Below are 8,713 nucleotides of genomic sequence, written 5' to 3'. Positions count from 1 at the left end.
AAGAATGTATGATAAATATTAGATTTGACAGAACATTATAGGGCAAAATGTTGACGGTATGAAATCAGAGTGTCCATGAGCCATTTCGTTTGTTCTGTAGACAGCATAAATTGAGGTAATAGGATGCTGTGACAAAAATATACACCATATTTATAATTTTTTTCATTAATTCTTCAATAACAAAATCGACTAGTACTGCTTTATAATAAGTAACTGAAATTGAGTATGAATTGAACTACTTGAAAGATTCAGATTCGATTATTGCATAACCCAGTGTGGCAAACCTGTACAACATGCTCAAACTTGCTTTAATCGCCTGCATTTTTCCATGAGATAAATGCAAAACTTGAAAAGAGAAAAAAAAAAAAAAGAAAAGAAAAGACATAATGTCACCTATTGCTTGAAATTAAGTTTTATTTTAAAAAATACATGTCCCTTTAAAAAAAAAATGAATGGCAATTTGAGATTTCAAATGCTTGTCATAACTTACAATTAATACAGATTTTTAAAAAATTCAATAGCGCATCTTTTCTTATCATTTGCATGGAATAAAGCATTATCAGTAACAAAACTTTATTACACACACACACACGCACACACACAAAAAAAAAAAGAAAAAGAAAAGGTTATTCAAATATTACACATCCTAGGAATGACATCTTAATCAAATATTTAAAAAAAGAAAAAAAAAAGAAAAGAAAAAAAGGGCATATCATTCGTCAATAAAAAACTTTGTAAATTGTATTTGGTTGTTAATTGAGAAAATATGTTATTACGAAGAACATAAATACAGCAAAACCACATAAAAATCTTTTAAAGCATCACAAAACAAAAATCAAAATTATCAATTCAATCATAGATAAATTGTGGTAAGTTTATAATAAATACATATTTCATCATGGTTAATATTATCATTGCAATTTTTGCTAAAGGAGGCCCCAACATAGCAGTATGAAATGCATGTTTAAGATCATATTTACAACATGACAGTGGAAACAATACTACTTGCGACTCAACAGTTATTCATTTAATAAATACACATTAAAAAAACACGCTGCCAACTTTGATAATCACGATTCTCTTTCTATATTGAATGATGTCAAGAGGATGGTGTGATGAAGATAATAAATGACTACGTATAAACTCTCCAATGTACATCAATGATATATGGCTAGCTTGGTTGCTGCGTGAACCCTCTCACAAATCTGTACATCATTTTGAAGAGATGACGAGAGATGATTCATCTGAAACAATTTGCTGCTAATGTTGTCAAAGTTATCCAGCAGATTAATCAACAAAGGTTGGTTTCATCCCCTCAAACCCCCCCTTCCTTCTTACCCTTTCACCTAAACCCCACCCTGCCAAGTCACTATATATTCAACTACTTCCTTGGGCAAACATTTCAAACTGCCATATGTATTCAAAGGAACATGCTGGACCACAATGTCCTCTTTCCAAGCCATCATTCAAAATCTTCATTTTTATTTTTTTAATCTGTCCCCAAAAATTTGTGCGGTCATGGATATCAATATTGACATTGTTTCTGCATTGTCATTTTAAAAATATTTTTGCCTTTGGTCATCCAAAAATAAAAACCTGACTGCAGTAATTTATTATCAGGAAGTCAATGATAGGAAAAAAAAAGAAGCATGGAATGCAAATCGAATGAAATGATATTAAGATCAAATTCCATCACAGTTTATAGTCAAAATTCAAAAACAAGTTATTAATCTAGAAAGTATTTTATAAACCACAGTTTTTTAAAAAATAATACCATACTCGCAGCGAATCTCTCTATAGTCTATCTATTGTGAAGTATCATGTTATGTGAGTGTCAGGGAAAATAAAGATAACAGGACTGGTGAAAAGTATAAGAACATAAAATGGAATGGAAGACATGATGTGGACAGTTCGTGTTTCCCCCTTTGTCAACATAAAGAATGAAAAACTAAAGATGAAATTTGGTGTTTCATTAACCATGTTTTGTTGATAAAGGGGAAATCAGAAAGATCCAAATCATCTGCCATCGTAAATTAAATTGAAGCGTCCATTTCGTCTTATTATTGATATTTATCTCTTTGAGCTTCAAGCAGCAACATTTGCATTCAAACAAATAAGGATCTTTATTCGATAGCCAGTGTGAGGAGGTACTTCAAATACTTTCACAGTAGAAATTTCATAGCATAAAAAAAAAGTATCATCTAAAAGAAAGAGTCAGAATGACTTATGTTGTTATTGTTGTTAAGGGTTTTACGGCGCTTGCAACACATTAAGGTCATATCAGCGCCAGTAAAAAGGAAGAAAATGGGAAAGTAAAAAGTTCTAGAATTACAATTAAAGCACCCAAGAAAAGGTAAGACAAAGGGGAATTGGTTCAAATAGGAAACAGATGTAGATTCCAAGAGCAAACTATCAAAGTACTTCGTTTGAGATCACCTAAAAGTCTCATCCAGACACAAGCACAGGCCCCCACTAAGAGGAACACACTCAAATGTTTACAAATTATATATAACACGTAAACAAACATAATACAGTTCATATCAGAGAGATGATTTACAAGGAAAAAAATATCATCTCCCAAACTAACTCTACATTTGACTGTTTCCCTCTCAGTCAGAACATCCAACCAGGGCCAGGAAAAAAACAAGCAATCTCATACCAAGACAAAGACAGAAAGCATGTTGGAAAACAGCCTAAAGGGGATAGAAGACACAGTATGTACCTCCCTGCCCACTATGGGAGGTCAGGATCCCCACCCAGCAGAATGACTTACACGCATACTGTACTACAACCTTGATATCGACTAGAATGAGAACAGAAGTAAAAAAAAAAACACACACAGATGAATGTTAAAAATATGCAGTTATAACTTTGGACTGGTTATGACATTATCAATATTTGCTGCTTTAGGAAGTTTTTTTTGTGTGTGTGTGTGTGTGTGTGTGTGTGTTATTATTTTCATTTAAAAGTAGAAATGCATTTTAGGTAGAACAATTATTTCCATATGGTCAAGTGAGGTCTTCCAGCAGTCAGTAACTGGTACTCTGAGATAGGGATTTCGAAATGACAAAAAAAAAAAAAAAAAAAAAAAAAAGAAAACAAAAGAAACCAACCACATATTACAAGCAAAAATGTTATATTTATATACAACCATCTTGGACATAGGCTAGAATTTATAACAATAACACTTCCAATAGTAAAGCCTATTTCCTTTCTCAAGCATAACAAGTTCGAAAAATCAATTGAAACAAAAAAAAACTTTTAAAAATCTATATAGGTGTCTTTGGACAAAAATGTCACAAGACATAATAATTCAACTTTTAAAGATCTTTTTCTTGCCCTTCTTGTCTCATACAAAATTAAGTCCTAAATCTCTATTGGTGAGTATTAGACACTGATAATCCAAATCGCATACTCGGGAATGTAAACATGTCCTTCATGCACACAATATTAATTAATGGAGAGCAGCAAATCAACGACAGAAGCACCAAATCATATCTTTGCATAAGATGGTCTGAAACACACCCCCAGATCACCCACTAAAGCACCAACTACAAAAAAATGGCAAGTGGTTCAACGCCATCTTGTACATTTGATATCGGCCATGTTTAAGAAATGTCATTTGAGTTGTAATGTCACAATCACTTATTTATCTTATAATTTTCTTTTTGATATTGTGGTTACTACAATAATTTCTAGAAGGCTATAATAATATGACTGAAATATTGTTGAATTGTTAAGTATACATATATATATATATATATATATATATATATATGTGTGGATGTATATATATATATATATTGAAGGTAGTTTGAGAAGACACTTGCACATCATATAATATACAAAAAACTTTGTACAAATAAATAAAATAATACATCAATAACAAAAGAAATGAGCAATGACAATCGTTTTAACTCTTTAATTATAGCAATAAAAGGTGTACATTAAAATTTCTTCTAGAAAACAGTTCATACGAAGTAAAAAGCATAAGAAATTATCCTATTATTTGAAAATCAGAATGTCAACGATACTTTCTACGAAAATAGTCCAAATTTTGGTGGTATACATTTTTTAAAAATCACAATTTAGCATTGACATTACAAAAAAAAAGCACCAAATTACACTTTCAAGATAATTTGCTTCTGGCACGATGTTGGTGAACTTGTATCATTTTGAGGTTCAATAAGTAAATTCTCTTGAGAGAATTCTCACTAGTCCATTAACTAATGTCACGTTCAATCTCTTTGTTAAAATAAATATCAAAACAAAAATGTCAAACGAGGAATGAATCAAAAGCGTAGTTGCCCAACAAAGGAAAATGGAAGAAAGACTGCATATATGCATACTGAAAACAAGAAGAGAAAGAAAAAACTCAATGGATCTTTTTCATTCATCACAATTACTAAAAATAATCTCAAACAAAACTGGGTTATGTTCGTTTCTTGGAGTTTTATCAGCACTTCAGGCATACATGGGTCATATCAGCGATTGTATTAAGGAAACAAAGAAAAAGAAAAAAAAATAGAAAAAAACTACGGGACAGACCTTCAACAAATCATTGAGCAAGAGTTACATGCCCAAGAAAAAGTAAGACAGAGGATGCTAGTTTGTTCTAGCGTTTAGGAATTGTATGGTGCCAGTATCACCTGTAGATCATTTCAGGGCCAGTAAAAAGGAAGATGATCAGGAAAAAGTACATCTGAAGTTCAAAGTACCAATGAAAAAAACAAACAAAGGAGAGTAGTTCAAACAGGGAACAGAGGATTCCACAACAATTCCATCCATTTTCCAACTAAAAAGTTCTATCCAGGCACAAAAAAAAAGGATCCAGAAATGACGAATGCTTACAAAGTACAAAATATACAAAACTATAAACTGTAATAGCACAAAAACAGAGGGATGATTTACATGGAAAAAACGAAAGGGGTAAATGTAAGCTGATAAAAGATGCAGCAAGAGTGACCCCACCTAGTTTAAACACAAAAGTAGATTCTAAAAGAGAACACTACCATTTTGCTTATTCTCAGACTACCCAACATTCCCATTCAACACCATGAAAACAAATATGTATTAAGACTCTCCTCAGACTGAATAAATAAATGAATCCTGATCTAGAACATAGAAATCTATGGAGAGAGATAAAAGATACAGATCAACAGCAAAGAACCAGCAATAGTCTAAAAGCCTAGCCAAGCTTGGAAGGTGGAAGGTCCAAACCCGAAAAAGGGTTTAACATAATCTAAAAAAAAAAATAAGCCACTCCTCTTATGAACACTCTTGAGAAATATAACAACCACGTGATTATCTGTTGCAATATTTGTTCACAAATTTCCAATTTGCCATTTGAGGCAAGCAAGCGGGAGGGACATAAGACAAAAGTTACTAACATGTACAAAAATCTTCCTAACTTCTGCAAGTTCAATTTTTGGAATCCCTGAATTAAATTTACAATAATTGTCTGGCCTTTTTTAATAATAAATTGCAGCCTTTCAAAGATCCTTGAAAAGGGCAGTTTTGCTTTTAAACAGTCATTTACTTTTAATTACAATTCAATTGCACAATTTAAATAATGTTGAGCAGAGGATAAAATGATGATTCAGTTAAAAACATTAAGTAATCAGATTAATAAGCTACCAAAACAAATATATGTTATAAAGCAGCCTTTTCGGTCCCTACCCTGCCGCAAAACTATACAAATTTCGTAAGAAGATGGGTTTCGATGGCTGATTTTGCATAATCATTCATATTCATGGTTTCAAATGGGATAGAGGAATATCATCAAACAAATTGAGGGTTGATGAAATTTAAGTTGTAAAAAACAAAACAATCCATGAAAAGTACACTTCACACAAGACTAGATCAGTTGTGGCCTTGAATCTTGATAAATTGCGGTATTATCCTTTTAAAGCATTTGGCAATCAAACAAAGAAAAAATGCAATTGAGTATCTGCTGAAATTAAAATGTGCTTACGAGACAAGGATACCATTATTCACAAAAAAAAAAGTAAACAAAATTATTCAAGTGTTAAATATATAAAAAGTAACAAATCTTTTTTTTAAAAGTCAATAATTAATCTAATAAATTAAAACCCCAATGAGAATAAATATGATGTTATCAGCTTAAGGCGTTAATACTATTTGCTAATTTTTTACAAGAACAATGAAGGTCTTTTCTTGCAAAAACCTACTCAGGACTAGCTAGAACTGAAATTTCTATCTGTATACCTTCATGGAAGTCAAAAATGCAAATTAAAAAATTGACGATATCATATTAAACTTTATAAAAATTAAAATCTGTGATTTATCCAAACCAAACACATCTTAATTCCCAGTCAAGTATGCATGAGAAAGAACCATGGCACAATTCAAAATAAAAATTCATACAATTTCTTATCATTACTGGACTATGAGATTTTTCTTTAAAAAACTTTTTCTCCAAAAATGAACAAACATAAATTAGCATAATTTTACAATTTTGATTTTTCAGACATAATTAAGTAAACCATGCAAGTTGTAAGTTTTTAAAAAGCCTATGTCCTATAATTCCAAATTCTAGTTGAAACAAGATAAGTCAAGGCCACTTTTTTTGTCAATTCAAACAATGATGCTTACTTTGTTAATAATAATCAATTTTGGAATCAAATTTAAGTCACATCCGCTATCGAATCTTTGATCGTATAGGATTCTTTGATTGCAGCTCAGGGAATTTATTTTTATGATTTAAGACCATTAATACTATTTCTCTGAGAATAATTGCTAGACAAGAGTACTCTCTATATATGATTCGGATGTTGGGGAAGAATACTCAAATACTGTTTAGTGAAATAATATGATTCCTTCATTACAAATTTTTTTTTTTTTTTTAAATTTCAAATGCAACTGTGACGAAATAACATATTGAGAACAAGATGGAACCTTCACCAGGTCACATTATGTGGAACTACTAGATTATCACAAGACTTAGAATTCAAATATTTATGAGGTCAAAGTGTGTGTTTGGTTTTCTGTTATCTATTTATCTTGCTGTGAACTTCAAACTTAGAATTAAACTCACTTTTGTGAAGTAAGAATAATTTTGATAAAGGAAGTATCCGAGTCCTCATAATCAGGATAACAAGAGCATTATTAGAGTTATTCTTTAAAACGCTTCAACAAAATACATAAATTAGCAGACGGAGGGGGAACATATTGCACAACCATCATAAAGACAACTGAGAAAAATACTCCTATTTCAGATCTCCTTTCTTACCTATATAACTTGATAAATGCCCAGCCTTTCACCAAATCATATCGAGTTTGATAACCAATTATACTGGATTTCAAATTAAGAACAAAGGCAAGAATGTTTAAAATGTGACATGCACATATCCAATCACAGTCCTAATTTACAGATCAAGTTACATTAAAAAAAATTATGATAATTTTTATACAATAACCTGAATGAGCAATGCATTCTCAGCCTGAATAAATATGCACCACGTTCTCACAAACACATCAATAAAAACAATATAGTCGAGCCTCTCAATAATAAGTTCCCTTGTATGCACATGGGTGGATATGTCTCGAGTCAAAGAACAAGGCAAGGTAAGCACAAATTTAGATGAGAATCAAGTTACATATAATACTCATTGGAACACTGCATGGATCAATCACCGAGCTCTGGTGAGCACACAACATTCAAATGGCGCATTCTATATCAACAACAAATGGTCATCAATTGAAGTGACAGCTGACCTTCCTCTTTGGAATATTACATGTTAAAAGACTATGAATATCCTTCATAAATATATTTATATGTCATATACTATACACATATAGGGTGCGACCCGCAAATATCGACATCACATCAAAGACCTATTCATTTTCGTGTAATTTACTGAAAGAAGAAGAAATCAGTATTTCATCATAAACCCAAGGATTTAGTTGGTACATGTTAAAACTGTAACCCATTTACAAATAAAATGAAATACCCTTGTGTACTTTACAAAAATCTGGAAGGTGGGAGTATCCAAATAAGTGTAGGTGGAGGTCTGTGCTATTAACAAATTACCATATAAACCCAGCTTGTCTCAAAGGATTAGCCTATGAGACGAAGGAAGTAATTTTATTTTACCCTGCAGCAAAACAATGGTGAAATAGCTTTGATGAAGGCAATATGCAAACACGACATCCATCAAAGACTACTTCAAACCAGCTAATGAGTATGCATCATTCACTTTAAGCAACTTAATTAAAAGGTGACATTTTTCCAGATAGCAACCTCTGCAACCTTTACCCATTTCACTCCAAACCAGTGAAAGAAGAAAAAATAAAATAACAATGGGAATTTAATCATTCATGGTGTTCATTTTGTTTCTAATCATGCAACAACAACAAAAATGAATATATAAAAAAAGTGAAAATTAAAATTCATAAAAAGAAATAGGGACTGAAAAAAAATGAAAATGAAAGAAGTATAAATCTGTAAAAACCTAAATGCTTGAAGTTTGCTATTTTAAAAAATATATCAATTGTCATGATTATACGCTCTAGAATGGGTTGAGGAAGGCTGAAGTCGGTCACATATCCATTTTTAAAAAGTACAACTGCGAAATCCTTACCACTTCTCCACATATACTTTATTCAAAGTAATCTGAATCAGAAGAAATAAATCTGAATAAATTTGACCCCCCCCCCCCCCCCTCCAATAATATGGCAGATGTGCATTGTC

The sequence above is a fragment of the Berghia stephanieae genome, chromosome 5 (assembly GCF_034508935.2).
Source record: "Berghia stephanieae isolate SIO BIC M18660-M18661 chromosome 5, UCSD_Bste_1.3, whole genome shotgun sequence".
Taxonomy (NCBI): domain Eukaryota; kingdom Metazoa; phylum Mollusca; class Gastropoda; order Nudibranchia; family Aeolidiidae; genus Berghia; species Berghia stephanieae.
Note: the sequence above shows the minus strand (reverse complement) of the source record.